Genomic DNA, 11825 nt, shown 5'->3' with positions numbered 1-11825 from the left:
AGAATAAACCACTTTTTCCACTTCCTCTTCATCAGTTCACTCTAGGAGATCTTGACACTATCACACTCACCGCGGAACTCCCAGCATAGATCACATAGCATAACGGTTTCCAGTGAATTTTGATGTTCAATTTTTTCAATGTAATTTTCGTAGGTTCGAACTATTTCTTCATGTTACCTACAGCAATATTGACATGAGAAGTTTTACGAATTTCTGAATGTTAATATTAATTCTAATATTAATATGGAGCGAGATAAACAAAGTATCAAATTTCTACTACAAACAAAATATAATATTCGTCGGGTTGTAGATGTGGCGTATCCTTCATTTTTAGCGTCGTTCTATGGCTCCCGGCATATCATTGAGATACTCCTCAACCAACTGAATGAGCCTCACATAGAATCCGATGTCCAAGACTGCATATCTGACTGGTCTAACCTAGTTGGTTTAAGCCGTCCTGAAATAACGGGCAGAAGTTCGCAATCAATTTTGGACAAGCCAATCATCAAATTACATCAATCAGTGTTATTACAAGAAGCAGACAGTCAAGAGGTTAAGGCTAGACTTCTCCCTCCTCATCAGCAATTTCAGGTGCTTGGCTACAGGCATTACCTTCACACACCCTAGGACTGCACCTTCCAAACGAAAGTTTTCGAATTGCAGTTGCACTTCGCCTAGGAGTATACATCTGTGAATCACACAACTGCTCTAAATGTGGTGCATCAGTCAAGCAGAATGGTCTACACGGTCTGTCTTGTATAAGTAGCTCCGGAAGACATGTGAGGCATTCGAACGTGAATGACATTATCTGGAGAGCACTCACATCGACGGAAGTTCCATCTGTTCGTGAACCTGTGGGGTGTAACAGATCTGATGGCAAAAGACCAGGGGCCTATTCCACCATTGAATTTTGCAACTTTTCACTTTTCACTTTGCAGAAATATTTTTTACATTTTCTTAGGAATCTCATCCTCACTTGATTCATCACTTGAATATAATAACCTCCGAAACATTTCCAAATGACAATGGCTCTTAGTCAATCATTCAGGAAAAGCTAAACTATTCTTTGCAAAATACAATACAACTTTGCAGACTCTTGCTATGCACTTTTCAGTCTTAAGATGATGGTGGAACAAAAGTCAGAAATTTCTGCAAAGTCTGCAAATTTTTGCTTTGCACTTTTCACTTTTCACTTTGCAGAAATATTTTTTCGTGGAACATAAATCTTGCTGCAAATTGCAAAGCGCAAAGTGAAAAGTTGCAAAGTTCAATGGTGGAATAGGCCCCTCAGATGGCATGACGCTGGTACCATGGAAGAGGGGAAGGCAGTGGCGGCGATTGGACGTTAAAAGTGGGGGGCAAGACATGATCTGAATATTTGTGTATCAATCTTAGTTTTCCTGGTGTGTTTCCAACACTTTATTTGCCAAGAGGTTGTATAACTAATAGGATACTATCTTTTTTAGTTAAAATACCGTATTTCATATTATATTAAGTAAATTAACAAGAGAAATACAGGTAGGTATTAGCTCTTTGTACACTTAAACAACGAAGTGTACGAAGAAATTTGATTCCTTGCTCATGAACATCTTAAAATTCTGTCTAGAAAATTGTGTGATCAGATTATTTAATAACAAATTTGCAAAACAAATACTATAAATAGAAAGGATAATATTAATCATAGTAATGAATAATGAGGCTTGTTTTGTAGAAGTTACATATAAACTCGAGATTAATGAACAACTTAATTTTTAATTCCACACATGCTAATAAATGTATGTTATTACTAGGGCTCGGAAGTTGAAGACCTAAAAATTGCCCCAAAAGACCTAAAATATTTTTTTTTTAAAAAAAAGGACCTAAAAACTGAAAAAAAGACGTAAAAATAAGACCCAATTTAATTAAAATTGCATATTTGATGAATATAATGCTCAAGAAATACAAGCTTCTGGTATGTTAACGGTCTGTCCTTAAACAATCTGAAGTGCAAACTAAAATAAGAAACTCCCCCCTCACCCCTGGGCCGTGCTGGGATACTAACGAGGGCGGTGGACAAGTCCACCAAAAGGGCGCCCATACAAACGTTAATATATATATATATATATATATATATATATATATATATTGTAACTTAATTAATATAGTAAACATTAGGAGGCGATTCCCGTCTTCGAGATGAAAAGGAGCTATGACCACCCGAAAATTTTCCGGAAAAATGCAAAAACAGCCATACTCGAAAACAAAATGTCGGCTCGAAATCGGGCAAAAGAGAATGTCCATTATTTTTAGTCGTAGATTCCAATAGTGTACAGTCAGATATATTGCAGTGGCGGTGCAAGGGTGACCTCCCAAAGAAACTGGAATATTCCTTCGAGTATTTTATCAAACATTGAATGAGGAATATGAACAACAGTCGAGCACAAGATTTCAACAAATAAAAAGCAATAGTATATCGTTCAAATTAGAACACTTATTATTAGAAAAAAAAAGAGATATATACCAGATTGTGATTAATCTATTTTGTCTCAGCACAGAATAAACTCTCGGAAGAATTTAAATGGAAAGAAGTCTTTAGCGGATCATAGTTATATCTTCTAGGATAATGATAACGGATGATAAATGAACAGCTTCCTATCCAAGTTACGAGTGTGTGAAAATGGAAAAAATAACTTTGATACAGATTAGATTTATAATGACTGTGTATAAGAGAGTCAAGTGTCAAAGATACGTATGTATATTGAACGAGTGTACAAGGACTAATGTACATTTTTTTCATGACAACAGTGATTTCACAAATTATGTGAATACAATTTGGGCGAAAATAAGCTGTAGGAAACAATTTCCTCTTCGTAATACGTAATTCCGTGGAAGATAATAATTCCGAGCACAGAAGCAATGAAACTCGACGAAACACAAACTGTTGCGAGTGTTTCACAGTGATACAAAGAAATACAGCTTGAAACTACCGATTTATTCTGTTTCGTACAAAGTAGGGCAACTGTGAAATACTCAGAAGTACGGTACCTTATATAGTACCTGTGCAATACAGTATGTGTACACGAGATAGTTGTGAAGAATAACAGTTCAGTCTGATATTGTCGACCGTTGACCACGTTGCAAAGATGACATCGACGAAGGAATTTTTTCCACATGCGGTCAAACATATCCGAAATTTCGGAAATGATTATTAACTCGAGCAATAAGTTCTTCGGCTGTCGTGGCTAGTGTTGCATACAAAAAGCGTTTCAACCCCTCCCCCCTCAAAGAAAAAAATCGAGTGGCGTGAGATAGGGTGAACGAGATGGTTATAACTCACGTCCTTCTCTCCCAATCTAACAATCTGGGAACGTTTCATTTAGGTAGGTCTGCATATTGCTGTCAAAATATGCAGATGCACTCTCATACTGGGAATCACATCTGCTGTCTTATGTTCAAGGGCACATGTTCTACCAATTTTGGGAAAACATAGCGTAAAAATTAAAGATACGTACTTCCACACAAGCGGGCCGTCAATAAATAAGGTCCTACCACAAAATTATCCAACATACCGCACCGCATGCTCACAATAAATCTCTGCTGCTGATCGTTTACTAGAGTTGCATGTGAATTTTTACTTCCTGCGTATGGCTATTGCTATAGGACTGTCTCAGATCATTTTCAGTACGCTGTCTTGTGGGGAAAATTGAAGAGACCCTATCTCTAAGGCGAATATGGAAACTTAGAAAAATACAGGAAAATATAATCTCCTTTGGGGGTCACTGTCACGTTATAAACACCTCGTCTCTGGGCTACTACCTCTTGCTTCTCCATAAATGAGGTGCATATCTGCCAGCTCATGAATAGGGTAATCTGCCATTGCCCTGTACAGATTAACACGATCAATTTTACTTAAACACCAACGCCTACGCTTTTACACGACCTTGAATACCTGGATATAACCCTCTACCGTTGAACGCAATACTGCCTATCCTGTTATACAGCAATACCACATGTAACAGCAGAGCATTGGACTCACTCACAAGTTGCATAGATGCCTATTACAACACAGCTACGCTAATTAACGCCATCCCACAATAAAACTGCAAGACAGCCTTCTGCGACCCACTGCAATTGACACATAAGGGATGATAGTTCCGTAGTGTGCGACCAAAGCATCATGCCCTCAGTGAAAGTACTATGAGATACGTACGTGCTGCTATGTATACGCAAAAGTTCCACATTCTCTCTTCTCCTGTTTATTACATCTAGCTCCAAAGTAAGTTGGAACATAGAAAAAAGATCTTCCCTCATTTTTTAAATGTAATTCCAACGAGCTTTCTTCTAGAAAATTTCTCCAGCAGTGACAAAATCAAAATTTAAATGGTCTACACGAGGACTCTATTTTGGTATATTTACAATAGCAATGTAGCTAGCTCAGGAGTAAGAAGCGGTTTGCCAACTACAAGGGAAGGGAAAGGAATACTCCAGTTTCTTTGGGAGTCACCCTTGCGCCGCCACTGCATTATATCTGACTGTTCACTATTGGAATCTACGACTAAAAATAACGGACATTCTCTTTTACCCGACTTCGATCCGACGTTTTGTTCTTGTGTTATGGCTGTTTTTGCATTTTTCCGACAAATTTTCGGGTGATCAAGGCGCCGAAAGGAGGCACTTTTACATCCAGGTTGGTGTGTACTTTTCTTTTATCTGGGTGTCAGGAATCATCTCCGGACATTTGTTATAGCTAATAATTAAGTTATACCCTGTATATATATATGGGCGCCATTTTATGTATTAAAACCACCAAATTTGTTTAGTAAATAAATAGCTAAACTGGGAAAACTTTCCTACTAGAGAAAAACATTTTAATTCTTGTCTGTGTGTTGTGTAAAAACCAAACACTGATTATTCAAACACTGCTCTAAAACACACAGGAACAATCAAACTTTTAAATCTATGTATTAAAATGCTACAATAGCAATTAAAAGCGCCTGAGCACCAACCTATAACTTTAGCTCTCAAATCTTTCATTTACGGTTATGTGTGATTTCACGTTTAACAGAGACAAACATTTTGAGTATTTGTACTTTAAATAGTCTAAATTAGTTAACTATATCTTTTTCATAAAGTTTATGATATAAAATTATTGTTCAAAGCCTTTGTATTTTAATAAGCCTTCTCTAAAATCAATGCATGTGAATTGTGCTTCCATCTTCCGAGTTCTTTTAAACTATGTTTATATGTTTGTGGTTAATCTTTTCGACAATGAGATCTCGGAAACTACAGGCTCTAGAAAGATGACGTTTTCACTGATCGATTGGAAATTTTGCGTAGATTGTCCAGTTCTAATTGAATATTAGAAAAAAAACATGACCATTATTTCTTTATTATATTTTTTAGGGTACACTGAAATCGTTGAAATAAAAAAAAAAGATCATATCCTATGAGTTATACATTCCAAGATGTTATGTATTTACGTCGTTTGCCAAAAGCGAGGTGGATCTGAACCACTGTAGTGCGTTCGATGCTCACTCACCGGGAATCAAACCACAGAACCCCTTGCATCAAAGATCAAAGATACGTTCGCTAGCTACTAGATCAACAAAGAGAGCCGAGACTTTTGGGGTTCAACACGGAAACATTAGAAAGGGACCAGGAATTTATTATGACTTCAAATGGCATTTCATCTTTTCTTGAGAAATAACACAAGCTTGTTATTGTAATTCATACATAAAAGACGAAATCCTGAGTGAGTAACTTCGTACAGGCCAAACCACTTAAGCTAGAAACTTGAAATTCGGACAGTAGATAAGATTTGTTACGTAGGGTATTACTAAGGGAGGATTTTTTTTTAAATTCGAAGAAAGGAAGGGAGAATGGGGTGGAATTTACTTTAATAAGATGGCCATCTCTTTGAATCCGCTAAGACTAGAGACTTGAAATTTGGCATTTCGATTTCTCATTTAAAATAATTTGACGTGCGTTTCAACTTCTTTTTTGATATTATAGTAAAACGGAGAAAAAAGAGATGGAAAGAAAAAGTGGCGGCGATTGCAAATATTATAATAAGATATCAACATCTAAGAATCTTTGAAGGTTAGAAACATGAAATTTCGTATATGGACTTTCCACTTAAAATAATTCAATACGTATAGCAGCATTTTTTATATTTTACCTAGAAGGGAAGAAAAGGGGTGGGATTATTATTATTATTATTATTATTATTATTATTATTATTATTATTATTATTATTATTATTATTATTATTATTATTATTATAAGACGCCATAGCTCGGGATTACTTGCGGTTAGAAACATGAAAGGTGGTAGTTTGATTTTTCATTTAAAATAATTCAACATTTATTTGAACGTTTTTTTTTTCACTTAATGTAGAAGAGAAGGAAAAAAAGGTAGGGCTGGTTCATTAAAATGCCTTAGGAGGTGTTTGAATTTCGTGACACAGTCTTAGCTCAATCCAATTCTATATGAAAGGCAGAAGGAAGAACGCCAATAATTTTGTCACAGTACCACGTAGGAACATTTGCTACGGCCGTATGTTGAGCAGATTGGGGATCTGGGGCGAGCCTTACCTAGACGAAGGCTAGTATAATATCCCTAGGTAATTTTATTGTTGTTGTAAGCATTATAATTAATACTGTTTCGTGGACCCCACACAAATATAGAAATATATTAATTTTGTATTAATTTTTGTAACTGCTGTCCCGCAAGTTACTCAAAATATAAATGATTAGGGCAAATTGTACACTCTTTCGTTAAAATGAATGATATCGTCAATACAGTATTTTCTTTTATGCAAGTATTGTGCCAGACAGTGCATCTCATATGTTGCGGTGACTGTGTGTGAAGTGAATCATGACACCGTCACGTCTCCGAAACGGAAGTACGTATTTAATTTAAATCTACAGAAAAAATACTCCCATTACCAAAAAAAAAAAAAAAAAAAAAAAAGTACAGTTTCGGGTCCCAAAGTGGAATCTGGGAATCTTTTTTTTCCAACCCCTTCCAGCCCCGGATTCATATGAGTCCAATTCTTGCAAATTAAATACTGGTCACCTTGAAGCTACGCTCATCTTCGACAAAGCGAACCGCTCCTCCCAAACGATCCTTCTGGATCCGCTAGTGGCACTCGTACAAAAGAGGATTTTTCCTCAACTTCTGGGCCCTAGTTATCGTTAGAAAATGAAAGACAGTAAATAATACAAGCATATGCTACATTTTAAAGAAATATTTACTGTTGCAGCTTCCCGAAACATGTTCGTTACCATTAGGTGCAGTTTTCACTTTTTTGGACCACATCAAAACACAGTACTTTGAATCACTTCACACTCCAGTTATACAAAATGATTCTAAAACCTAGAATTATGTTGAATGCACTAAATTTAATTGTATATACCTAGGTACACTCGTACACCCCTAAACACAGTCTTCTAGGGGTCTACACTCGCATATTACACTGGCAAAACAATGGAAAAGATAGAAGTTGTTTCATATTACTCTCTTTTTAATCAATATTCCTTATTATTAGAAAGAAGAAAAGACATTTTAGAAACTGTCAATTTTTGTGCAATTAAAGAATAACTTGTGAAAAACTATTTTTTTTTCTTTGCGAAATGTTCTCTGAATTAGTTTCAAAGCGGCTGACTAACATATGAAGCCCTTGTAAGAAGAAGTGTAAGTATGCTGAAATTGTTGTGCTCCAATAGGTTAACTTTGGGGTTATTTTCGGTAAGAATCAAAACCCAATTCCTGTAGCTTTCTTAACTCCACCGAAAGACAACCAATACGTACTCACGGAACTGCAAATATTGTACAGCACCATTTTTTCTATGAACCAGTAATATATACAAAAACAACATTTCCAAATGAAACTATATACCTTAATGGACCACTTCAAAAAAGTGGGGGAAACTGCCCCCCTTTGTTCTCCCTAGTCGTCGTCCATGGGGAAAGGATTCTTCTCTGGGATTTCACCTGCTCTGACACTTTCGCGTCATCTAATCTCACTCTTTCTTCATCTCGAGAAGGAGCTATTGGAGCCCACAGAGAATGCGAGAAAAGAAGAAAATATAAAGATCTGCTTCACATGTTCGTGCCCGTAGCCATTGAATCGAGCGGCATTTTGGGGTCTCGAAGGGCTCAATTTCATCAAAGAAGTAGGCCAATGTATTGAACACCTTACTGGTGAAAAGCGGGCTACTACTTTTCTGATACAACGTATCAGCATAACAGTTCAGCGAGGAAATGTGGCTTCCATTTTAGGTACATTACCTCCTGGAAAATTATTAGAAGAAGTTTTTCTTTTATAACTAACTGTTCAGAATTTACTGCTTATCTTTCTGTAAAAAAAATGTTAAATATATTCCAATAATTTAAAAAAAAAATAAATAATCTTTATCAACATCTATGTCAAATTTTAACTTGTTAATAATTACTTCGTAATTTCAATAAAATTTAAGTGTTGAGATGGACAAATATTTAGTGCAATTAGCTGGAGCACTACAGGATAATAAATGATGAATCGTAAAATTGTAAATTCGGTTCGATTAAGAATAATTTTACTGCTATCTTTTGCATTATATGTTACTCGCTGCAATTCCAGTTCTATGCACTGTGAGCGTATGTTTTTGGAAAGTATCTGAAATCTTTCCCCTTTAGGATACACATTTCAACGAAAGCGTAATGCTAAATTAAGTAATGCCCTCTTCCCGACCTCAACCCTTCTCATTCCCATGGAGACTGAACTTAGGCTTGAACGGTATCAACAGAGTCATTATTCATCTCAGCCACTCAGAATACTATTGTCAGTCGTTTTCGATTATTGTACGGGACACATGCTTTTAGATTTGGTGCAAACTCTGAGAAATGTGGCTGTAAAAGTGCAGGAAGCATTTGACAAAAGGTGGACAAACAATCTTTTCTGAATGTATTTGATGTGCTGATTCGGAATATTTTGTTTGCCAAGATTCGGTTTTGGTACTATATACTTCAAATCGTTAAGAAAAACAAAATGGCGGCCATTCGAAATGATATCCTAATTACTTTTGAAAGAACAAAAAGAAAGTAGTAATATTAGTATTATGTATCTGAGTATGCTGAATCTAAACGTTATGTTTTCTAATCTGATTTTTTTTTTAAATATTGGATGTACCATCTGAATTATTATGAATCTTAGAATTGTTAAGATTATTTGCATATTGGATATTTTTGCATACCAAAAATGATAGTTTTATACTATTTGGTTTAATTACAGTAAAACATGTACTACATTGTTATTTTCATATTATATAATTATATTTCATATTTCAAGTAAAACTTGCAACTGACAAATAAGATAACGTCTACGTATGAAATATTTCATTCCCGGATTTGGTTTCCGGTGGGCGATATAGACATTTGAACCCATTTCAGTGGTTGTAATTCCACGCTAAATGGTCTGTCTGCATTTTATATAGTAATGATTTGTAGATAGAGTTGGCTGGTTGAGTTTAACGTCCCGTTCAGCAACGATGTTGTATGAGACGTGGACCTACTGTTTAACATAGAATCTGAACCACATGAGCTCCCGCCGGGAATCGAACCCGGGTCTCCCATACCATAGGCGCATATGCTAACCGCTTAGCCACGAAAGAGCTCTGATTTGTAGGTAGAGTCAATAAAGGTCCGGGTGTTTTCCCCTTAACCAATTTTATTACAAAATCCAAATACAAACAACTCTCAATTTACAATGAATATTTAATAGTGTCTTTTCTTATGATCGACCAAGATGAAGGAGAAAGGTGTTTTGAACGGTGCCCGTTCAGCTCATTGCAGCCTCTAGAACATCTGCGGAGATATTAGGTGAATACTTGTAGAAAATCTCCTCAGCCCAATACAGCTTCGCGAGGTTTGGTGTGGTTAGGATTCCCTAGTCCAAGGCGACCTCGGAATCTGGTGTGGGTTATTTGATCAGCGGACAACTGATAGTTGGTTCCTCTTCGGGCTCCGCTTTTATAGATGGTCTCCTGGTGGCTCGTTCCTCCTTGGATACCATCGTTTTGGTTTCGTGTCTTCCTGGTTGTAGTTTCTCGTCTGCTTGTAGTGTTTGTAAATAGTAGCACGTGTTGAGGTAACATGTGCTCGCGTTGAAGGTAGGGATCCTTACAATATAGTCTCAGTGGTGAGAAAGGCACTAAACTCCTATCTAACCAACCTAATTGAAGATACCTTAGTCAACCTAGATTTAACTGATTGCACCACCATCTATCAAGTTTCGAATAAAATTTACGTTTTCCCGTAGAACCCAAATCTGCAATTAAAATGACCGGGTTCTCATATTATTTTTCAGTTTGTCCCATGCACACCTGAGTGGGAAACGGGAGGCTAATTTTAGCAAAGGTAAATTTCTCCGTGCAAAATATTAACTTTTTATTTCTTATATTTTTTCCGCCCGATGCTTCTGCCTCAAGATATTTTGCAATATGAAGTAAACTTCACCCTATACATACACAATCTCATCCCTCATTTTAATTAACCTCCTTCATTTTTTAAGTCGTTTAAAAAGAGAGCATGAATGGTCAAATGTTTCCGATTGTCTGTAATTTCCTGCAGTGGGTAATATCTATTGCAAATGTTTGCAGTGGTTAATATCTAAATTACATTGCGAAGGAAAGTTGAATAATAGGAGAAGTATACTGTATATTTTTAATCAAGCGCAGTATAAAACCTGGCCATATAAAATACAGGATACGCTGTAAATATACATTATAAGACAATAATTTCAACATTTTTGGTTTAAAATCAAGATTTTTAGACTGAATCGTCTCCTCCAGATTTTCTGCTTCGCATCGAAAATCCATTAAATCGAGGAATGATTATACGATATATGTAATTATAATTGTTATTTTCATATTCTTTGAAAATGCGAAGTGTTAGTGAAAAATGAAATAAAATTATCACTGAACTAGGTGACTTGATAGTAGATCTCTCCCTCATTTCCTGCCTACTCGTCAATTTTAAAAATATGTAAGAGTTAAATTATTATTTAACACCGTATCTAGAATCATAAACCTTGGTGAAACCAACAATAAACTCATATATTTTATTGATGCATGCATGCATTGCGAATATCAATTTAAACAAAAGCAGATTTTAGGTCAATATTCCCTGTGATTCGATTACTCTGAGATAGTTTACTTGTAAACCTTATCATAAATATTCCCTATCACAACAAAATTGGAATTTCGTCAACTATTTGGTTTTAAGGTTTATACCAAGGATCTTATAAAATAGAGGATCTGCTGATATGTATCTTCATCCTATAAAATAAACGTAGCCAAAAAACAATCGAGCATCGGCACGTCTGATTGGCTACTCTCGTTTCCGCCATCGTCTGATTGACTACTTTCGTTTCCGCCATGATTGTTGGCTCAAAACATTGCGATCCTATTGGACGAAGTGGGCAGAGTAGGGGTGGCGAAACTGTGACGTATGGCTTCAAGATTTTGTTGTAAGGGCAGATCCTCTATTTTATAAGATCCTTGGTTTATACGCTCAGTAAAAGGAAAAGTAAACGTATATAAAATGTGATTCGCTCGGGAGAGTAATACTCCCAGAAGTAGGAACAGAGTATACAGTTCTGATTTGTTCGCTTTATCCCTGTCAATCCATGTAGCACACATATAGCAGAAATCAAACAGTTTTTGCTGTTGGCTATCGTAGCCGAGAATGCTAGTGCTACTAGGGCTGTTCCGATAATCGAATAATCGATAACAATTCGATTAAATTTCAAAACCGTTTCATCGATAAAGAATTTCAATTTTATCGAATTATCGAACTTTCGAGAC

Source organism: Thermobia domestica, chromosome 1 (genome assembly GCF_964235325.1).
Source record: "Thermobia domestica chromosome 1, izTheDome1.hap1.1, whole genome shotgun sequence".
NCBI lineage: Eukaryota > Metazoa > Arthropoda > Insecta > Zygentoma > Lepismatidae > Thermobia > Thermobia domestica.
The sequence above is the reverse complement of the archived record's forward strand: the minus strand, read 5'-3'. Positions refer to the sequence as shown.